Raw genomic sequence first — 13,911 nt, 5'->3', positions numbered from 1 at the left:
AAGATATCAAAAATATTAAAATGAAGCCAAAACTTTACGTATTTCCAAAGAAAAAACAGTACCCATGGCCCATAGGAGGATCGAACCCACGACCTTCGCGTTATTAGCACGACGCTCTAACCAACTGAGCTAATGGGCCACACACTTATTTTGCTTTCCAAGATATAAAATATATTAAAATGAAGCAAAAACTTTCCGGATTTCCAAAGAAAAAACAGTACCTATGGCCCATGGGGGGATCGAACCCACGACCTTCGCGTTATTAGCACGACGCTCTAACCAACTGAGCTAATGGGCCACACACTTCATACGCTTTCCAAGATATCAAATATATTAAAATGAAGCCAAAACTTTACAAATTTCCAAAGAAAAAACAGTACCTATGGCCCATGGGGGGATCGAATCCACGACCTTCGCGTTATTAGCACGACGCTCTAGCCAACTGAGCTAATGGGCCACACTTTTAGTACCCTTTCCCAGATATGAAATATATTAAAATGAAGCCAAAACTTTACGGATTTTCAAAGAAAAAACAGCACCTATGGCCCAAGTGGGGATCGAACCCACGACCTTCGCGTTATTAGCACGACGCTCTAACCAACTGAGCTAATGGGCCAAACACTTCCTTTCCAATATATCAAATATATTAAAATGAAGCAAAAACTTTCCGGATTTCCAAAGAAAAAACAGTACCTATGGCCCATGGGGGGATCGAACCCACGACCTTCGCGTTATTAGCACGACGCTCTAACCAACTGAGCTAATGGGCCACACACTTATTTTGCTTTCCAAGATATAAAATATATTAAAATGAAGCCAAAACTTTACGGATTTTCAAAGAAAAACAGCACCTATGGCCCAAGGGGGATCGAACCCACGACCTTCGCGTTATTAGCACGACGCTATAACCGACTGAGCTAATGGGCCACACACTTAATACGCTTTCCAAGATATCAAATATATTAAAATGAAGCCAAAACTTTAAGGATTTCCCAAGAAAAAACAGTACCTATGGCCCATAGGGGGATCGAACCCACGACCTTCGCGTTATTAGGACGACGCTCTAACCAACTGAGCTAATGGGCCACACAGTTCATATGCTTTCCAAGATATCAAATATATTAAAATGAAGCCAAAACGTTACAGATTTCGAAGAAAAAACTGTACCTATGGCCCATGGGGGGATCGAACCCACGACCTTCGCGTTATTAGCACGACGCTCTAACCAACGGAGCTAATGGGCCACACGGTTTATATGCTTTCCAAGATATCAAATATATTAAAATGAAGCCAAAAGTTTACGGATTTCCAAAGAAAAAGCAGTACCTATGGCCCATGGGGGGATCGAACCCACGACCTTCGCGTTATTAGCACGACGCTCTAACCAACTGAGCTAATGGGCCACACACTTATTTTGCTTTCCAAGATATAAAATATATTAAAATGAAGCCAAAACTTTACGGATTTTCAAAGAAAAACAGCACCTATGGCCCAAGGGGGATCGAACCCACGACCTTCGCGTTATTAGCACGACGCTATAACCGACTGAGCTAATGGGCCACACACTTAATACGCTTTCCAAGATATCAAATATATTAAAATGAAGCCAAAACTTTCCGGATTTCCAAAGAAAAAACAGTACCTATGGCCCATGGGGGGATCGAACCCACGACCTTCGCGTTATTAGCACGACGCTCTAACCAACTGAGCTAATGGGCCACACACTTCATACGCTTTCCAAGATATCAAATATATTAAAATGAAGCCAAAACTTTACGGATTTTCAAAGAAAAACAGCACCTATGGCCCAAGGGGGATCGAACCCACGACCTTCGCGTTATTAGCACGACGCTATAACCGACTGAGCTAATGGGCCACACACTTAATACGCTTTCCAAGATATCAAATATATTAAAATGAAGCCAAAACTTTAAGGATTTCCCAAGAAAAAACAGTACCTATGGCCCATAGGGGGATCGAACCCACGACCTTCGCGTTATTAGGACGACGCTCTAACCAACTGAGCTAATGGGCCACACAGTTCATATGCTTTCCAAGATATCAAATATATTAAAATGAAGCCAAAACTTTACGGATTTTCAAAGAAAAACAGCACCTATGGCCCAAGGGGGATCGAACCCACGACCTTCGCGTTATTAGCACGACGCTATAACCGACTGAGCTAATGGGCCACACACTTAATACGCTTTCCAAGATATCAAATATATTAAAATGAAGCCAAAACTTTCCGGATTTCCAAAGAAAAAACAGTACCTATGGCCCATGGGGGGATCGAACCCACGACCTTCGCGTTATTAGCACGACGCTCTAACCAACTGAGCTAATGGGCCACACACTTCATACGCTTTCCAAGATATCAAATATATTAAAATGAAGCCAAAACTTTACAAATTTCCAAAGAAAAAACAGTACCTATGGCCCATGGGGGGATCGAATCCACGACCTTCGCGTTATTAGCACGACGCTCTAGCCAACTGAGCTAATGGGCCACACTCTTAACACGCTTTCTTAGATATCGAAAATATTAAAATGAAGCCAAAACTTTACGTATTCCCACAGAAAAAACAGTACCTATGGCCCATAGGGAGATCGAACCCACGACCTTCGCGTTATTAGCACGACGCTCTAACCAACTGAGCTAATGGGCCAAACACTTCCTTTCCAATATATCAAATATATTAAAATGAAGCAAAAACTTTCCGGATTTCCAAAGAAAAAACAGTACCTATGGCCCATGGAGGGATCGAACCCACGACCTTCGCGTTATTAGCACGACGCTCTAACCAACTGAGCTAATGGGCCACACACTTATTTTGCTTTCCAAGATATAAAATATATTAAAATGAAGCCAAAACTTTACGGATTTTCAAAGAAAAACAGCACCTATGGCCCAAGGGGGATCGAACCCACGACCTTCGCGTTATTAGCACGACGCTATAACCGACTGAGCTAATGGGCCACACACTTAATACGCTTTCCAAGATATCAAATATATTAAAATGAAGCCAAAACTTTAAGGATTTCCCAAGAAAAAACAGTACCTATGGCCCATAGGGGGATCGAACCCACGACCTTCGCGTTATTAGGACGACGCTCTAACCAACTGAGCTAATGGGCCACACAGTTCATATGCTTTCCAAGATATCAAATATATTAAAATGAAGCCAAAACGTTACAGATTTCGAAGAAAAAACTGTACCTATGGCCCATGGGGGGATCGAACCCACGACCTTCGCGTTATTAGCACGACGCTCTAACCAACGGAGCTAATGGGCCACACGGTTCATATGCTTTCCAAGATATCAAATATATTAAAATGAAGCCAAAAGTTTACGGATTTCCAAAGAAAAAGCAGTACCTATGGCCCATGGGGGGATCGAACCCACGACCTTCGCGTTATTAGCACGACGCTCTAACCAACTGAGCTAATGGGCCACACACTTATTTTGCTTTCCAAGATATAAAATATATTAAAATGAAGCCAAAACTTTACGGATTTTCAAAGAAAAACAGCACCTATGGCCCAAGGGGGATCGAACCCACGACCTTCGCGTTATTAGCACGACGCTATAACCGACTGAGCTAATGGGCCACACACTTAATACGCTTTCCAAGATATCAAATATATTAAAATGAAGCCAAAACTTTAAGGATTTCCCAAGAAAAAACAGTACCTATGGCCCATAGGGGGATCGAACCCACGACCTTCGCGTTATTAGGACGACGCTCTAACCAACTGAGCTAATGGGCCACACAGTTCATATGCTTTCCAAGATATCAAATATATTAAAATGAAGCCAAAACGTTACAGATTTCTAAGAAAAAACTGTACCTATGGCCCATGGGGGGATCGAACCCACGACCTTCGCGTTATTAGCACGACGCTCTAACCAACGGAGCTAATGGGCCACACGGTTCATATGCTTTCCAAGATATCAAATATATTTAAATGAAGCCAAAAGTTTACGGATTTCCATAGAAAAAGCAGTACCTATGGCCCATGGGGGGATCTAACCCACGACCCTCGCGTTATTAGCACGACGCTCTAACCAACTGAGCTAATGGGCCACACACTTATTTTGCTTTCCAAGATATAAAATATATTAAAATGAAGCCAAAACTTTACGGATTTTCAAAGAAAAACCAGTACCTATGGCCCATGGGGGGATCGAACCCACGACCTTAGCGTTATTAGCACGACGCTCTAACCAACTGAGCTAATGGGCCACACACTTAACATGCTTTCCAAGATATCAAATATATTAAAATGAAGCCAAAAATTTACGGATTTCCAAAGAAAAAACAGTATCTATGGCCCATGGGTGGATCGAACCCACGACCTTCGCGTTATTAGCACGACGCTCTAACCAACTGAGCTATTGGGCCACACAATTGATACGCTTTCCAAGATATCAAATATATTTAAATGAAGCTAAAACAATACGGATTTCCAAAGAATAAACAGTACCTATGGCCCATGGGGGGATCTAACTCACGACCTTCGCGTTATTAGCACGACACTCTAACCAACTGAGCTAATGGGCCACACAGTTCATTTCTTTCCAAGATATCAAATATATTAAAATGAAGCCAAAACGTTACAGATTTCGAAGAAAAAACTGTACCTATGGCCCATGGGTGGATCGAACCCACGACCTTCGCGTTATTAGCACGACGCTCTAACCAACTGAGCTAATGGGCCACACAGTTCGTACGCTTTTTAAGATATCAAAAATATTAAAATGAAGCCAAAACTTTACGTATTTCCAAAGAAAAAACAGTACCTATGGCCCATAGGGAGATCGAACCCACGACCTTCGCGTTATTAGTACGACGCTCTAACCAACTGAGCTAATGGGCCAAACACTTCTTTACCAATATATCAAATATATTAAAATGAAGCCAAAACTTTACGGATTTCGAAAAAAAAATGTTCCTAGGACCCATGGCGGGATCAAACCCACGACCTTCGCGTTATTAGCACGACGCTATAACCAACTGAGCTAATGGCCCACACACTTACTTTGCTTTCCAAGATATAAAATATATTAAAATGAAGCAAAAACTTTCCGGATTTCCAAAGAAAAAACAGTACCTATGGCCCATGGGGGGATCGAACCCACGACCTTCGCGTTATTAGCACGACGCTCTAACCAACTGAGCTAATGGGCCACACACTTATTTTGCTTTCCAAGATATAAAATATATTAAAATGAAGCCAAAACTTTACGGATTTTCAAAGAAAAACAGCACCTATGGCCCAAGGGGGATCGAACCCACGACCTTCGCGTTATTAGCACGACGCTATAACCGACTGAGCTAATGGGCCACACACTTAATACGCTTTCCAAGATATCAAATATATTAAAATGAAGCCAAAACTTTAAGGATTTCCCAAGAAAAAACAGTACCTATGGCCCATAGGGGGATCGAACCCACGACCTTCGCGTTATTAGGACGACGCTCTAACCAACTGAGCTAATGGGCCACACAGTTCATATGCTTTCCAAGATATCAAATATATTAAAATGAAGCCAAAACGTTACAGATTTCTAAGAAAAAACTGTACCTATGGCCCATGGGGGGATCGAACCCACGACCTTCGCGTTATTAGCACGACGCTCTAACCAACGGAGCTAATGGGCCACACGGTTCATATGCTTTCCAAGATATCAAATATATTTAAATGAAGCCAAAAGTTTACGGATTTCCATAGAAAAAGCAGTACCTATGGCCCATGGGGGGATCTAACCCACGACCCTCGCGTTATTAGCACGACGCTCTAACCAACTGAGCTAATGGGCCACACACTTATTTTGCTTTCCAAGATATAAAATATATTAAAATGAAGCCAAAACTTTACGGATTTTCAAAGAAAAACCAGTACCTATGGCCCATGGGGGGATCGAACCCACGACCTTAGCGTTATTAGCACGACGCTCTAACCAACTGAGCTAATGGGCCACACACTTAACATGCTTTCCAAGATATCAAATATATTAAAATGAAGCCAAAAATTTACGGATTTCCAAAGAAAAAACAGTATCTATGGCCCATGGGTGGATCGAACCCACGACCTTCGCGTTATTAGCACGACGCTCTAACCAACTGAGCTATTGGGCCACACAATTGATACGCTTTCCAAGATATCAAATATATTTAAATGAAGCTAAAACAATACGGATTTCCAAAGAATAAACAGTACCTATGGCCCATGGGGGGATCTAACTCACGACCTTCGCGTTATTAGCACGACACTCTAACCAACTGAGCTAATGGGCCACACAGTTCATTTCTTTCCAAGATATCAAATATATTAAAATGAAGCCAAAACGTTACAGATTTCGAAGAAAAAACTGTACCTATGGCCCATGGGTGGATCGAACCCACGACCTTCGCGTTATTAGCACGACGCTCTAACCAACTGAGCTAATGGGCCACACAGTTCGTACGCTTTTTAAGATATCAAAAATATTAAAATGAAGCCAAAACTTTACGTATTTCCAAAGAAAAAACAGTACCTATGGCCCATAGGGAGATCGAACCCACGACCTTCGCGTTATTAGTACGACGCTCTAACCAACTGAGCTAATGGGCCAAACACTTCTTTACCAATATATCAAATATATTAAAATGAAGCCAAAACTTTACGGATTTCGAAAAAAAAATGTTCCTAGGACCCATGGCGGGATCAAACCCACGACCTTCGCGTTATTAGCACGACGCTATAACCAACTGAGCTAATGGCCCACACACTTACTTTGCTTTCCAAGATATAAAATATATTAAAATGAAGCAAAAACTTTCCGGATTTCCAAAGAAAAAACAGTACCTATGGCCCATGGGGGGATCGAACCCACGACCTTCGCGTTATTAGCACGACGCTCTAACCAACTGAGCTAATGGGCCACACACTTATTTTGCTTTCCAAGATATAAAATATATTAAAATGAAGCCAAAACTTTACGGATTTTCAAAGAAAAACAGCACCTATGGCCCAAGGGGGATCGAACCCACGACCTTCGCGTTATTAGCTTGACGCTATAACCGACTGAGCTAATGGGCCACACACTTAATACGCTTTCCAAGATATCAAATATATTAAAATGAAGCCAAAACTTTAAGGATTTCCCAAGAAAAAACAGTACCTATGGCCCATAGGGGGATCGAACCCACGACCTTCGCGTTATTAGCACGACGCTCTAACCAACTGAGCTAATGGGCCACACAGTGCATATGCTTTCCAAGATATCAAATATATTAAAATGAAGCCAAAACTTTACAAATTTCCAAAGAAAAAACTGTACCTATGGCCCATGGGGGGATCGAATCCACGACCTTCGCGTTATTAGCACGACGCTCTAGCCAACTGAGCTAATGGGCCACACTTTTAGTACCCTTTCCCAGATATGAAATATATTAAAATGAAGCCAAAACTTTACGGATTTTCAAAGAAAAAACAGCACCTATGGCCCAAGTGGGGATCGAACCCACGACCTTCGCGTTATTAGCACGACGCTCTAACCAACTGAGCTAATGGGCCACACAGTTCATATGCTTTCCAAGATATCAAATATATTAAAATGAAGCCAAAACGTTACAGATTTCGAAGAAAAAACAGCACCTATGGCCCATGGGGAGATCGAACCCACGACCTTCGCGTTATTAGCACGACGCTCTAACCAACTGAGCTAATGGGCCAAACACTTGCTTTCCAATATATCAAATATATTAAAATGAAGCCAAAACTTTACGGATTTCGAAAAAAAATGTTCCTAGGACCCATGGCGGGATCGAACCCACGACCTTCGCGTTATTAGCACTACGCTCTAACCATGGGCCAAGAATGTAAGAGGACTAGGCAGTCGCAAGCTTCTACGCGCAAACGATTTCGTCTTTCTAAAAAAACAGCCTTCCTATATCACTGGGGGTTAAAATAGGGGAGAAACCGGAATTGGGGTCAAGCATTTCCGGCTACAGCCAACTTTGCGCGATCTCGGTTGGCCGTATTTCAGAGTATTGCCTTTTAAATATGGCGGTTTTCCGAATCGCGAATTTATCTTGTTTAATCCCAAACCAAAAATAGTTAAACGGTACAGGAAAGGGTACAGTTTAGTATTTTAATTTTTCAAGATTTAGTATCTTAAATTAAAAGTTAATACTCACTTTATTTTTAATTAAATTAGCATGATACTTCTCGGCTGAGAGTGACAGAGTGACTGAAATTAGCTCAGCTGCTCTTAGGCCTTGTCACACTCGCGCATGCGCTGAAGTTGGAATTATAATTTCCGGGTTTTTGAGCCACGTGATTTGACCCCAAAGAGTGACGAAGTTCCGCTTTCCGATAAATTGAGCCGATAGATCGCGCTACTAGTGGCCGTTTTTTCCGTTGGACGCCTTTTCGCGACCCTGCCTAGTCCTCTTACATTCTTGGCCCATGCTCTAACCAACTGAGCTAATGGGCCACACACTTATTTTGCTTTCCAAGATATAAAATATATTAAAATGAAGCAAAAACTTTCCGGATTTCCAAAGAAAAAACAGTACCTATGGCCCATGGGGGGATCGAATCCACGACCTCGCGTTATTAGCACGACGCTCTAGCCAACTGAGCTAATGGGCCACACTTTTAGTACGCTTTCCCAGATATCAAATATATTAAAATGAAGCAAAAACTTTCCGGATTTCCAAAGAAAAAACAGTACCTATGGCCCATGGGGGGATCGAACCCACGACCTTCGCGTTATTAACACGACGCTCTAACCAACTGAGCTAATGGGCCACACAGTTCATACGCTTTCCAAGATATCAAATATATTAAAATGAAGCCAAAACATTACGGATTTCCAAAGAAAAAACAGTACCTATGGCCCATGGGGGGATTGAACCTACAACCTTCGCGTTATTAGCACGACGCTCTAACCAACTGAGCTAATGGGCCACACACTTAACATGCTTTCCAAGATATCAAATATATTAAAATGAAGCCAAAACTTTACGGATTTCCAAAGAAAAAACAGTACCTATGGCCCATGAGGGGATCGAACCCACGACCTTTGCGTTATTAGCACGACGCTCTAGCCAACTGAGCTAATGGGCCACACTTTTAGTACCCTTTCCCAGATATGAAATATATTAAAATGAAGCCAAAACTTTACGGATTTTCAAAGAAAAAACAGCACCTATGGCCCAAGTGGGGATCGAACCCACGACCTTCGCGTTATTAGCACGACGCTCTAACCAACTGAGCTAATGGGCCACACAGTTCATATGCTTTCCAAGATATCAAATATATTAAAATGAAGCCAAAACGTTACAGATTTCGAAGAAAAAACAGCACCTATGGCCCATGGGGAGATCGAACCCACGACCTTCGCGTCATTAGCACGACGCTCTAACCAACTGAGCTAATGGGCCAAACACTTGCTTTCCAATATATCAAATATATTAAAATGAAGCCAAAACTTTACGGATTTCGAAAAAAAATGTTCCTAGGACCCATGGCGGGATCGAACCCACGACCTTCGCGTTATTAGCACGACGCTCTAGCCAACTGAGCTAATGGGCCACACTTTTAGTACGCTTTCCCAGATATCAAATATATTAAAATGAAGCAAAAACTTTCCGGATTTCCAAAGAAAAAACAGTACCTATGGCCCATGGGGGGATCGAACCCACGACCTTCGCGTTATTAACACGACGCTCTAACCAACTGAGCTAATGGGCCACACAGTTCATACGCTTTCCAAGATATCAAATATATTAAAATGAAGCCAAAACATTACGGATTTCCAAAGAAAAAACAGTACCTATGGCCCATGGGGGGATTGAACCTACAACCTTCGCGTTATTAGCACGACGCTCTAACCAACTGAACTAATGGGCCACACACTTAACATGCTTTCCAAGATATCAAATATATTAAAATGAAGCCAAAACGTTTCAGATTTCGAAGAAAGAACTGTACCTATGGCCCATGGGCGGATAGAACCCACGACCTTCGCGTTATTAGCACGACGCTCTAACCAACTGAGCTAATGGGCCACACACTTAACATGCTTTCCAAGATATCAAATATATTAAAATGAAGCTAAAACAATACGGATTTCCCAAGAATAAACAGTACCTATGGCCCATGGGGGGATCTAACCCATGGCTTTCAAGTTATTAGCACGACGCTCTAACCTACTGAGCTAATGGGCCACACAATTGATACGCTTTCCAAGATATCAAATATATTTAAATGAAGCTAAAACAATACGGATTTTCAAAGAATAAACAGTACCTATGGCCCATGGGGGGATCTAACTCACGACCTTCGCGTTATTAGCACGACGCTCTAACCAACTGAGCTAATGGGCCACACAGTTCATTTCTTTCCAAGATATCAAATATATTAAAATGAAGCCAAAACGTTACAGATTTCGAAGAAAAAACTGTACCTATGCCCCATGGGTGGATCGAACCCACGACCTTCGCGTTATTAGCACGACGCTCTAACCAACTGAGCTAATGGGCCACACAGTTCATACGCTTTTTACGATATCAAAAATATTAAAATGAAGCCAAAACTTTACGTATTTCCAAAGAAAAAACAGTACCTATGGCCCATAGGGAGATCGAACCCACGACCTTCGCGTTATTAGCACGACGCTCTAACCAACTGAGCTAATGGGCCACACACTTATTTTGCTTTCCAAGATATAAAATATATTAAAATGAAGCAAAAACTTTCCGGATTTCCAAAGAAAAAACAGTACCTATGGCCCATGGGGGGATCGAACCCACGACCTTCGCGTTATTAGCACGACGCTCTAACCAACTGAGCTAATGGGCCACACACTTCTTACGCTTTCCAAGATATCAAATATATTAAAATGAAGCCAAAACTTTACAAATTTCCAAAGAAAAAACAGTACCTATGGCCCATGGGGGGATCGAATCCACGACCTTCGCGTTATTAGCACGACGCTCTAGCCAACTGAGCTAATGGGCCACACTCTTAACACGCTTTCTTAGATATCGAAAATATTAAAATGAAGCCAAAACTTTACGTATTCCCACAGAAAAAACAGTACCTATGGCCCATAGGGAGATCGAACCCACGACCTTCGCGTTATTAGCACGACGCTCTAACCAGCTGAGCTAATGGGCCAAACACTTCCTTTCCAATATATCAAATATATTAAAATGAAGCCAAAACTTTACGGATTTCGAAAAAAAAATGTTCCTAGGACCCATGGTGGGATCGAACCCACGACCTTCGCATTATTAGCACGACGCTCTAACCAACTGAGCTAATGGCCCACACACTTATTTTGCTTTCCAAGATATAAAATATATTAAAATGAAGCAAAAACTTTACGGATTTTCAAAGAAAAACAGTACCTTTGGCCCATGGGGGGATCGAACCCACGATCTTCGCGTTATTAGCACGACGCTCTAACCAACTGAGCTAATGGGCCACACACTTATTTTGCTTTCCAAGATATAAAATATATTAAAATGAAGCCAAAACTTTACGGATTTTCAAAGAAAAACAGCACCTATGGCCCAAGGGGGATCGAACCCACGACCTTCGCGTTATTAGCACGACGCTATAACCGACTGAGCTAATGGGCCACACACTTAATACGCTTTCCAAGATATCAAATATATTAAAATGAAGTCAAAACTTTAAGGATTTCCCAAGAAAAAACAGTACCTATGGCCCATAGGGGGATCGAACCCACGACCTTCGCGTTATTAGCACGACGCTCTAACCAACTGAGCTAATGGGCCACACAGTTCATATGCTTTCCAAGATATCAAATATATTAAAATGAAGCCAAAACTTTACAAATTTCCAAAGAAAAAACTGTACCTATGGCCCATGGGGGGATCGAATCCACGACCTTCGCGTTATTAGCACGACGCTCTAGCCAACTGAGCTAATGGGCCACACTTTTAGTACGCTTTCCCAGATAGCAAATATATTAAAATGAAGCAAAAACTTTCCGGATTTCCAAAGAAAAAACAGTACCTATGGCCCATGGGGGGATCGAACCCACGACCTTCGCGTTATTAGCACGACGCTCTAACCAACTGAGCTAATGGGCCACACAGTTCATACGCTTTCCAAGATATCAAATATATTAAAATTAAGCCAAAACTTTACGGATTTCCAAAGAAAAAACAGTACCTATGGCCCATGGGGGGATTGAACCTACGACCTTCGCGTTATTAGCACGACGCTCTAGCCAACTGAGCTAATGGGCCACACTTTTAGTACCCTTTCCCAGATATGAAATATATTAAAATGAAGCCAAAACTTTACGGATTTTCAAAGAAAAAACAGCACCTATGGCCCAAGTGGGGATCGAACCCACGACCTTCGCGTTATTAGCACGACGCTCTAACCAACTGAGCTAATGGGCCACACAGTTCATATGCTTTCCAAGATATCAAATATATTAAAATGAAGCCAAAACGTTACAGATTTCGAAGAAAAAACAGCACCTATGGCCAATGGGGAGATCGAACCCACGACCTTCGCGTTATTAGCACGACGCTATAACCGACTGAGCAAATGGGCCACACACTTAATACGCTTTCCAAGATATCAAATATATTAAAATGAAGTCAAAACTTTAAGGATTTCCCAAGAAAAAACAGTACCTATGGCCCATAGGGGGATCGAACCCACGACCTTCGCGTTATTAGCACGACGCTCTAACCAACTGAGCTAATGGGCCACACAGTTCATATGCTTTCCAAGATATCAAATATATTAAAATGAAGCCAAAACTTTACAAATTTCCAAAGAAAAAACTGTACCTATGGCCCATGGGGGGATCGAATCCACGACCTTCGCGTTATTAGCACGACGCTCTAGCCAACTGAGCTAATGGGCCACACTTTTAGTACGCTTTCCCAGATATCAAATATATTAAAATGAAGCAAAAACTTTCCGGATTTCCAAAGAAAAAACAGTACCTATGGCCCATGGGGGGATCGAACCCACGACCTTCGCGTTATTAGCACGACGCTCTAACCAACTGAGCTAATGGGCCACACAGTTCATACGCTTTCCAAGATATCAAATATATTAAAATTAAGCCAAAACTTTACGGATTTCCAAAGAAAAAACAGTACCTATGGCCCATGGGGGGATTGAACCTACGACCTTCGCGTTATTAGCACGACGCTCTAGCCAACTGAGCTAATGGGCCACACTTTTAGTACCCTTTCCCAGATATGAAATATATTAAAATGAAGCCAAAACTTTACGGATTTTCAAAGAAAAAACAGCACCTATGGCCCAAGTGGGGATCGAACCCACGACCTTCGCGTTATTAGCACGACGCTCTAACCAACTGAGCTAATGGGCCACACAGTTCATATGCTTTCCAAGATATCAAATATATTAAAATGAAGCCAAAACGTTACAGATTTCGAAGAAAAAACAGCACCTATGGCCCATGGGGAGATCGAACCCACGACCTTCGCGTTATTAGCACGACGCTCTAACCAACTGAGCTAATGGGCCAAACACTTGCTTTCCAATATATCAAATATATTAAAATGAAGCCAAAACTTTACGGATTTCGAAAAAAAAATGTTCCTAGGACCCATGGCGGGATCGAACCCACGACCTTCGCGTTATTAGCACGACGCTCTAACCAACTGAGCTAATGGGCCACACACTTATTTTGCTTTCCAAGATATAAAATATATTAAAATGAAGCCAAAACTTTACGGATTTTCAAAGAAAAACAGCACCTATGTGTTATGATTTAGAACAATAGCTTAGTTTAAAAAGAACTTTATTGTCTGAAGTCTACATCCGAATGAATATTAACATTCTTCGTTATGTTTACATTACAGCTCGTATCGATAGGGATACGCCCT

At 41.9% G+C, this 13,911-nt stretch overlaps 77 non-coding genes across 77 annotated transcripts; all 77 read right to left on the bottom strand.

Annotated features, from left to right (window-relative positions):
* Nucleotides 1–65: 65 nt before the first annotated feature.
* Nucleotides 66–139, bottom strand: TRNAI-AAU (transfer RNA isoleucine (anticodon AAU)). Its single transcript has one exon. It is a non-coding gene; the product is annotated as a tRNA-Ile (tRNA).
* Nucleotides 140–224: 85 nt separating this feature from the next.
* Nucleotides 225–298, bottom strand: TRNAI-AAU (transfer RNA isoleucine (anticodon AAU)). Its single transcript has one exon. It is a non-coding gene; the product is annotated as a tRNA-Ile (tRNA).
* An 85-nt stretch (nt 299–383) lies between these two features.
* TRNAI-AAU (transfer RNA isoleucine (anticodon AAU)) lies at nt 384–457 on the bottom strand. The gene has a single exon. It is a non-coding gene; the product is annotated as a tRNA-Ile (tRNA).
* An 85-nt stretch (nt 458–542) lies between these two features.
* TRNAI-AAU (transfer RNA isoleucine (anticodon AAU)) lies at nt 543–616 on the bottom strand. The gene has a single exon. It is a non-coding gene; the product is annotated as a tRNA-Ile (tRNA).
* An 80-nt stretch (nt 617–696) lies between these two features.
* TRNAI-AAU (transfer RNA isoleucine (anticodon AAU)) lies at nt 697–770 on the bottom strand. Its single transcript has one exon. It is a non-coding gene; the product is annotated as a tRNA-Ile (tRNA).
* An 83-nt stretch (nt 771–853) lies between these two features.
* TRNAI-AAU (transfer RNA isoleucine (anticodon AAU)) lies at nt 854–928 on the bottom strand. Its single transcript has one exon. It is a non-coding gene; the product is annotated as a tRNA-Ile (tRNA).
* Nucleotides 929–1,012: 84 nt separating this feature from the next.
* On the bottom strand, nt 1,013–1,086 carry TRNAI-AAU (transfer RNA isoleucine (anticodon AAU)). The gene has a single exon. It is a non-coding gene; the product is annotated as a tRNA-Ile (tRNA).
* Nucleotides 1,087–1,170: 84 nt separating this feature from the next.
* On the bottom strand, nt 1,171–1,244 carry TRNAI-AAU (transfer RNA isoleucine (anticodon AAU)). Its single transcript has one exon. It is a non-coding gene; the product is annotated as a tRNA-Ile (tRNA).
* Nucleotides 1,245–1,329: 85 nt separating this feature from the next.
* On the bottom strand, nt 1,330–1,403 carry TRNAI-AAU (transfer RNA isoleucine (anticodon AAU)). The gene has a single exon. It is a non-coding gene; the product is annotated as a tRNA-Ile (tRNA).
* Nucleotides 1,404–1,486: 83 nt separating this feature from the next.
* Nucleotides 1,487–1,561, bottom strand: TRNAI-AAU (transfer RNA isoleucine (anticodon AAU)). Its single transcript has one exon. It is a non-coding gene; the product is annotated as a tRNA-Ile (tRNA).
* Nucleotides 1,562–1,645: 84 nt separating this feature from the next.
* On the bottom strand, nt 1,646–1,719 carry TRNAI-AAU (transfer RNA isoleucine (anticodon AAU)). The gene has a single exon. It is a non-coding gene; the product is annotated as a tRNA-Ile (tRNA).
* An 83-nt stretch (nt 1,720–1,802) lies between these two features.
* TRNAI-AAU (transfer RNA isoleucine (anticodon AAU)) lies at nt 1,803–1,877 on the bottom strand. Its single transcript has one exon. It is a non-coding gene; the product is annotated as a tRNA-Ile (tRNA).
* Nucleotides 1,878–1,961: 84 nt separating this feature from the next.
* TRNAI-AAU (transfer RNA isoleucine (anticodon AAU)) lies at nt 1,962–2,035 on the bottom strand. Its single transcript has one exon. It is a non-coding gene; the product is annotated as a tRNA-Ile (tRNA).
* An 83-nt stretch (nt 2,036–2,118) lies between these two features.
* On the bottom strand, nt 2,119–2,193 carry TRNAI-AAU (transfer RNA isoleucine (anticodon AAU)). The gene has a single exon. It is a non-coding gene; the product is annotated as a tRNA-Ile (tRNA).
* An 84-nt stretch (nt 2,194–2,277) lies between these two features.
* On the bottom strand, nt 2,278–2,351 carry TRNAI-AAU (transfer RNA isoleucine (anticodon AAU)). The gene has a single exon. It is a non-coding gene; the product is annotated as a tRNA-Ile (tRNA).
* An 85-nt stretch (nt 2,352–2,436) lies between these two features.
* On the bottom strand, nt 2,437–2,510 carry TRNAI-AAU (transfer RNA isoleucine (anticodon AAU)). Its single transcript has one exon. It is a non-coding gene; the product is annotated as a tRNA-Ile (tRNA).
* An 85-nt stretch (nt 2,511–2,595) lies between these two features.
* TRNAI-AAU (transfer RNA isoleucine (anticodon AAU)) lies at nt 2,596–2,669 on the bottom strand. Its single transcript has one exon. It is a non-coding gene; the product is annotated as a tRNA-Ile (tRNA).
* An 80-nt stretch (nt 2,670–2,749) lies between these two features.
* TRNAI-AAU (transfer RNA isoleucine (anticodon AAU)) lies at nt 2,750–2,823 on the bottom strand. Its single transcript has one exon. It is a non-coding gene; the product is annotated as a tRNA-Ile (tRNA).
* An 83-nt stretch (nt 2,824–2,906) lies between these two features.
* On the bottom strand, nt 2,907–2,981 carry TRNAI-AAU (transfer RNA isoleucine (anticodon AAU)). Its single transcript has one exon. It is a non-coding gene; the product is annotated as a tRNA-Ile (tRNA).
* An 84-nt stretch (nt 2,982–3,065) lies between these two features.
* TRNAI-AAU (transfer RNA isoleucine (anticodon AAU)) lies at nt 3,066–3,139 on the bottom strand. Its single transcript has one exon. It is a non-coding gene; the product is annotated as a tRNA-Ile (tRNA).
* Nucleotides 3,140–3,223: 84 nt separating this feature from the next.
* On the bottom strand, nt 3,224–3,297 carry TRNAI-AAU (transfer RNA isoleucine (anticodon AAU)). The gene has a single exon. It is a non-coding gene; the product is annotated as a tRNA-Ile (tRNA).
* An 85-nt stretch (nt 3,298–3,382) lies between these two features.
* On the bottom strand, nt 3,383–3,456 carry TRNAI-AAU (transfer RNA isoleucine (anticodon AAU)). Its single transcript has one exon. It is a non-coding gene; the product is annotated as a tRNA-Ile (tRNA).
* An 83-nt stretch (nt 3,457–3,539) lies between these two features.
* Nucleotides 3,540–3,614, bottom strand: TRNAI-AAU (transfer RNA isoleucine (anticodon AAU)). The gene has a single exon. It is a non-coding gene; the product is annotated as a tRNA-Ile (tRNA).
* Nucleotides 3,615–3,698: 84 nt separating this feature from the next.
* On the bottom strand, nt 3,699–3,772 carry TRNAI-AAU (transfer RNA isoleucine (anticodon AAU)). The gene has a single exon. It is a non-coding gene; the product is annotated as a tRNA-Ile (tRNA).
* Nucleotides 3,773–3,856: 84 nt separating this feature from the next.
* TRNAI-AAU (transfer RNA isoleucine (anticodon AAU)) lies at nt 3,857–3,930 on the bottom strand. The gene has a single exon. It is a non-coding gene; the product is annotated as a tRNA-Ile (tRNA).
* Nucleotides 3,931–4,015: 85 nt separating this feature from the next.
* On the bottom strand, nt 4,016–4,089 carry TRNAI-AAU (transfer RNA isoleucine (anticodon AAU)). The gene has a single exon. It is a non-coding gene; the product is annotated as a tRNA-Ile (tRNA).
* An 85-nt stretch (nt 4,090–4,174) lies between these two features.
* On the bottom strand, nt 4,175–4,248 carry TRNAI-AAU (transfer RNA isoleucine (anticodon AAU)). Its single transcript has one exon. It is a non-coding gene; the product is annotated as a tRNA-Ile (tRNA).
* Nucleotides 4,249–4,333: 85 nt separating this feature from the next.
* TRNAI-AAU (transfer RNA isoleucine (anticodon AAU)) lies at nt 4,334–4,407 on the bottom strand. Its single transcript has one exon. It is a non-coding gene; the product is annotated as a tRNA-Ile (tRNA).
* Nucleotides 4,408–4,492: 85 nt separating this feature from the next.
* TRNAI-AAU (transfer RNA isoleucine (anticodon AAU)) lies at nt 4,493–4,566 on the bottom strand. The gene has a single exon. It is a non-coding gene; the product is annotated as a tRNA-Ile (tRNA).
* Nucleotides 4,567–4,649: 83 nt separating this feature from the next.
* Nucleotides 4,650–4,723, bottom strand: TRNAI-AAU (transfer RNA isoleucine (anticodon AAU)). The gene has a single exon. It is a non-coding gene; the product is annotated as a tRNA-Ile (tRNA).
* An 85-nt stretch (nt 4,724–4,808) lies between these two features.
* On the bottom strand, nt 4,809–4,882 carry TRNAI-AAU (transfer RNA isoleucine (anticodon AAU)). Its single transcript has one exon. It is a non-coding gene; the product is annotated as a tRNA-Ile (tRNA).
* Nucleotides 4,883–5,119: 237 nt separating this feature from the next.
* TRNAI-AAU (transfer RNA isoleucine (anticodon AAU)) lies at nt 5,120–5,193 on the bottom strand. The gene has a single exon. It is a non-coding gene; the product is annotated as a tRNA-Ile (tRNA).
* An 83-nt stretch (nt 5,194–5,276) lies between these two features.
* Nucleotides 5,277–5,351, bottom strand: TRNAI-AAU (transfer RNA isoleucine (anticodon AAU)). The gene has a single exon. It is a non-coding gene; the product is annotated as a tRNA-Ile (tRNA).
* An 84-nt stretch (nt 5,352–5,435) lies between these two features.
* Nucleotides 5,436–5,509, bottom strand: TRNAI-AAU (transfer RNA isoleucine (anticodon AAU)). The gene has a single exon. It is a non-coding gene; the product is annotated as a tRNA-Ile (tRNA).
* Nucleotides 5,510–5,593: 84 nt separating this feature from the next.
* TRNAI-AAU (transfer RNA isoleucine (anticodon AAU)) lies at nt 5,594–5,667 on the bottom strand. Its single transcript has one exon. It is a non-coding gene; the product is annotated as a tRNA-Ile (tRNA).
* Nucleotides 5,668–5,752: 85 nt separating this feature from the next.
* Nucleotides 5,753–5,826, bottom strand: TRNAI-AAU (transfer RNA isoleucine (anticodon AAU)). Its single transcript has one exon. It is a non-coding gene; the product is annotated as a tRNA-Ile (tRNA).
* Nucleotides 5,827–5,911: 85 nt separating this feature from the next.
* TRNAI-AAU (transfer RNA isoleucine (anticodon AAU)) lies at nt 5,912–5,985 on the bottom strand. The gene has a single exon. It is a non-coding gene; the product is annotated as a tRNA-Ile (tRNA).
* An 85-nt stretch (nt 5,986–6,070) lies between these two features.
* On the bottom strand, nt 6,071–6,144 carry TRNAI-AAU (transfer RNA isoleucine (anticodon AAU)). Its single transcript has one exon. It is a non-coding gene; the product is annotated as a tRNA-Ile (tRNA).
* Nucleotides 6,145–6,229: 85 nt separating this feature from the next.
* TRNAI-AAU (transfer RNA isoleucine (anticodon AAU)) lies at nt 6,230–6,303 on the bottom strand. The gene has a single exon. It is a non-coding gene; the product is annotated as a tRNA-Ile (tRNA).
* An 83-nt stretch (nt 6,304–6,386) lies between these two features.
* TRNAI-AAU (transfer RNA isoleucine (anticodon AAU)) lies at nt 6,387–6,460 on the bottom strand. The gene has a single exon. It is a non-coding gene; the product is annotated as a tRNA-Ile (tRNA).
* An 85-nt stretch (nt 6,461–6,545) lies between these two features.
* On the bottom strand, nt 6,546–6,619 carry TRNAI-AAU (transfer RNA isoleucine (anticodon AAU)). Its single transcript has one exon. It is a non-coding gene; the product is annotated as a tRNA-Ile (tRNA).
* Nucleotides 6,620–6,856: 237 nt separating this feature from the next.
* Nucleotides 6,857–6,930, bottom strand: TRNAI-AAU (transfer RNA isoleucine (anticodon AAU)). The gene has a single exon. It is a non-coding gene; the product is annotated as a tRNA-Ile (tRNA).
* Nucleotides 6,931–7,172: 242 nt separating this feature from the next.
* TRNAI-AAU (transfer RNA isoleucine (anticodon AAU)) lies at nt 7,173–7,246 on the bottom strand. The gene has a single exon. It is a non-coding gene; the product is annotated as a tRNA-Ile (tRNA).
* An 85-nt stretch (nt 7,247–7,331) lies between these two features.
* TRNAI-AAU (transfer RNA isoleucine (anticodon AAU)) lies at nt 7,332–7,405 on the bottom strand. The gene has a single exon. It is a non-coding gene; the product is annotated as a tRNA-Ile (tRNA).
* An 85-nt stretch (nt 7,406–7,490) lies between these two features.
* TRNAI-AAU (transfer RNA isoleucine (anticodon AAU)) lies at nt 7,491–7,564 on the bottom strand. The gene has a single exon. It is a non-coding gene; the product is annotated as a tRNA-Ile (tRNA).
* Nucleotides 7,565–7,648: 84 nt separating this feature from the next.
* TRNAI-AAU (transfer RNA isoleucine (anticodon AAU)) lies at nt 7,649–7,722 on the bottom strand. Its single transcript has one exon. It is a non-coding gene; the product is annotated as a tRNA-Ile (tRNA).
* An 849-nt stretch (nt 7,723–8,571) lies between these two features.
* On the bottom strand, nt 8,572–8,644 carry TRNAI-AAU (transfer RNA isoleucine (anticodon AAU)). The gene has a single exon. It is a non-coding gene; the product is annotated as a tRNA-Ile (tRNA).
* Nucleotides 8,645–8,729: 85 nt separating this feature from the next.
* TRNAI-AAU (transfer RNA isoleucine (anticodon AAU)) lies at nt 8,730–8,803 on the bottom strand. The gene has a single exon. It is a non-coding gene; the product is annotated as a tRNA-Ile (tRNA).
* An 85-nt stretch (nt 8,804–8,888) lies between these two features.
* TRNAI-AAU (transfer RNA isoleucine (anticodon AAU)) lies at nt 8,889–8,962 on the bottom strand. The gene has a single exon. It is a non-coding gene; the product is annotated as a tRNA-Ile (tRNA).
* Nucleotides 8,963–9,047: 85 nt separating this feature from the next.
* TRNAI-AAU (transfer RNA isoleucine (anticodon AAU)) lies at nt 9,048–9,121 on the bottom strand. The gene has a single exon. It is a non-coding gene; the product is annotated as a tRNA-Ile (tRNA).
* Nucleotides 9,122–9,206: 85 nt separating this feature from the next.
* TRNAI-AAU (transfer RNA isoleucine (anticodon AAU)) lies at nt 9,207–9,280 on the bottom strand. The gene has a single exon. It is a non-coding gene; the product is annotated as a tRNA-Ile (tRNA).
* An 84-nt stretch (nt 9,281–9,364) lies between these two features.
* Nucleotides 9,365–9,438, bottom strand: TRNAI-AAU (transfer RNA isoleucine (anticodon AAU)). The gene has a single exon. It is a non-coding gene; the product is annotated as a tRNA-Ile (tRNA).
* A 77-nt stretch (nt 9,439–9,515) lies between these two features.
* On the bottom strand, nt 9,516–9,589 carry TRNAI-AAU (transfer RNA isoleucine (anticodon AAU)). Its single transcript has one exon. It is a non-coding gene; the product is annotated as a tRNA-Ile (tRNA).
* An 85-nt stretch (nt 9,590–9,674) lies between these two features.
* TRNAI-AAU (transfer RNA isoleucine (anticodon AAU)) lies at nt 9,675–9,748 on the bottom strand. Its single transcript has one exon. It is a non-coding gene; the product is annotated as a tRNA-Ile (tRNA).
* Nucleotides 9,749–9,833: 85 nt separating this feature from the next.
* Nucleotides 9,834–9,907, bottom strand: TRNAI-AAU (transfer RNA isoleucine (anticodon AAU)). Its single transcript has one exon. It is a non-coding gene; the product is annotated as a tRNA-Ile (tRNA).
* An 84-nt stretch (nt 9,908–9,991) lies between these two features.
* TRNAI-AAU (transfer RNA isoleucine (anticodon AAU)) lies at nt 9,992–10,065 on the bottom strand. Its single transcript has one exon. It is a non-coding gene; the product is annotated as a tRNA-Ile (tRNA).
* A 244-nt stretch (nt 10,066–10,309) lies between these two features.
* Nucleotides 10,310–10,383, bottom strand: TRNAI-AAU (transfer RNA isoleucine (anticodon AAU)). The gene has a single exon. It is a non-coding gene; the product is annotated as a tRNA-Ile (tRNA).
* An 83-nt stretch (nt 10,384–10,466) lies between these two features.
* On the bottom strand, nt 10,467–10,540 carry TRNAI-AAU (transfer RNA isoleucine (anticodon AAU)). The gene has a single exon. It is a non-coding gene; the product is annotated as a tRNA-Ile (tRNA).
* Nucleotides 10,541–10,625: 85 nt separating this feature from the next.
* On the bottom strand, nt 10,626–10,699 carry TRNAI-AAU (transfer RNA isoleucine (anticodon AAU)). Its single transcript has one exon. It is a non-coding gene; the product is annotated as a tRNA-Ile (tRNA).
* Nucleotides 10,700–10,784: 85 nt separating this feature from the next.
* TRNAI-AAU (transfer RNA isoleucine (anticodon AAU)) lies at nt 10,785–10,858 on the bottom strand. Its single transcript has one exon. It is a non-coding gene; the product is annotated as a tRNA-Ile (tRNA).
* Nucleotides 10,859–10,943: 85 nt separating this feature from the next.
* Nucleotides 10,944–11,017, bottom strand: TRNAI-AAU (transfer RNA isoleucine (anticodon AAU)). The gene has a single exon. It is a non-coding gene; the product is annotated as a tRNA-Ile (tRNA).
* An 85-nt stretch (nt 11,018–11,102) lies between these two features.
* Nucleotides 11,103–11,176, bottom strand: TRNAI-AAU (transfer RNA isoleucine (anticodon AAU)). Its single transcript has one exon. It is a non-coding gene; the product is annotated as a tRNA-Ile (tRNA).
* A 77-nt stretch (nt 11,177–11,253) lies between these two features.
* TRNAI-AAU (transfer RNA isoleucine (anticodon AAU)) lies at nt 11,254–11,328 on the bottom strand. Its single transcript has one exon. It is a non-coding gene; the product is annotated as a tRNA-Ile (tRNA).
* An 84-nt stretch (nt 11,329–11,412) lies between these two features.
* Nucleotides 11,413–11,486, bottom strand: TRNAI-AAU (transfer RNA isoleucine (anticodon AAU)). The gene has a single exon. It is a non-coding gene; the product is annotated as a tRNA-Ile (tRNA).
* An 83-nt stretch (nt 11,487–11,569) lies between these two features.
* Nucleotides 11,570–11,644, bottom strand: TRNAI-AAU (transfer RNA isoleucine (anticodon AAU)). The gene has a single exon. It is a non-coding gene; the product is annotated as a tRNA-Ile (tRNA).
* An 84-nt stretch (nt 11,645–11,728) lies between these two features.
* On the bottom strand, nt 11,729–11,802 carry TRNAI-AAU (transfer RNA isoleucine (anticodon AAU)). The gene has a single exon. It is a non-coding gene; the product is annotated as a tRNA-Ile (tRNA).
* An 85-nt stretch (nt 11,803–11,887) lies between these two features.
* On the bottom strand, nt 11,888–11,961 carry TRNAI-AAU (transfer RNA isoleucine (anticodon AAU)). The gene has a single exon. It is a non-coding gene; the product is annotated as a tRNA-Ile (tRNA).
* An 85-nt stretch (nt 11,962–12,046) lies between these two features.
* On the bottom strand, nt 12,047–12,120 carry TRNAI-AAU (transfer RNA isoleucine (anticodon AAU)). Its single transcript has one exon. It is a non-coding gene; the product is annotated as a tRNA-Ile (tRNA).
* An 85-nt stretch (nt 12,121–12,205) lies between these two features.
* On the bottom strand, nt 12,206–12,279 carry TRNAI-AAU (transfer RNA isoleucine (anticodon AAU)). The gene has a single exon. It is a non-coding gene; the product is annotated as a tRNA-Ile (tRNA).
* An 85-nt stretch (nt 12,280–12,364) lies between these two features.
* TRNAI-AAU (transfer RNA isoleucine (anticodon AAU)) lies at nt 12,365–12,438 on the bottom strand. The gene has a single exon. It is a non-coding gene; the product is annotated as a tRNA-Ile (tRNA).
* Nucleotides 12,439–12,681: 243 nt separating this feature from the next.
* TRNAI-AAU (transfer RNA isoleucine (anticodon AAU)) lies at nt 12,682–12,755 on the bottom strand. The gene has a single exon. It is a non-coding gene; the product is annotated as a tRNA-Ile (tRNA).
* Nucleotides 12,756–12,840: 85 nt separating this feature from the next.
* On the bottom strand, nt 12,841–12,914 carry TRNAI-AAU (transfer RNA isoleucine (anticodon AAU)). Its single transcript has one exon. It is a non-coding gene; the product is annotated as a tRNA-Ile (tRNA).
* An 85-nt stretch (nt 12,915–12,999) lies between these two features.
* TRNAI-AAU (transfer RNA isoleucine (anticodon AAU)) lies at nt 13,000–13,073 on the bottom strand. Its single transcript has one exon. It is a non-coding gene; the product is annotated as a tRNA-Ile (tRNA).
* An 85-nt stretch (nt 13,074–13,158) lies between these two features.
* TRNAI-AAU (transfer RNA isoleucine (anticodon AAU)) lies at nt 13,159–13,232 on the bottom strand. The gene has a single exon. It is a non-coding gene; the product is annotated as a tRNA-Ile (tRNA).
* An 85-nt stretch (nt 13,233–13,317) lies between these two features.
* Nucleotides 13,318–13,391, bottom strand: TRNAI-AAU (transfer RNA isoleucine (anticodon AAU)). Its single transcript has one exon. It is a non-coding gene; the product is annotated as a tRNA-Ile (tRNA).
* An 84-nt stretch (nt 13,392–13,475) lies between these two features.
* On the bottom strand, nt 13,476–13,549 carry TRNAI-AAU (transfer RNA isoleucine (anticodon AAU)). Its single transcript has one exon. It is a non-coding gene; the product is annotated as a tRNA-Ile (tRNA).
* Nucleotides 13,550–13,627: 78 nt separating this feature from the next.
* TRNAI-AAU (transfer RNA isoleucine (anticodon AAU)) lies at nt 13,628–13,701 on the bottom strand. Its single transcript has one exon. It is a non-coding gene; the product is annotated as a tRNA-Ile (tRNA).
* Nucleotides 13,702–13,911: the final 210 nt, after the last annotated feature.

Source organism: Phalangium opilio, unplaced genomic scaffold (genome assembly GCF_054372755.1).
Source record: "Phalangium opilio isolate 3A_F unplaced genomic scaffold, DU_Popi_V2 ptg000011l_1, whole genome shotgun sequence".
NCBI lineage: Eukaryota > Metazoa > Arthropoda > Arachnida > Opiliones > Phalangiidae > Phalangium > Phalangium opilio.
This window is presented reverse-complemented; position numbering and strand designations above follow the sequence as displayed.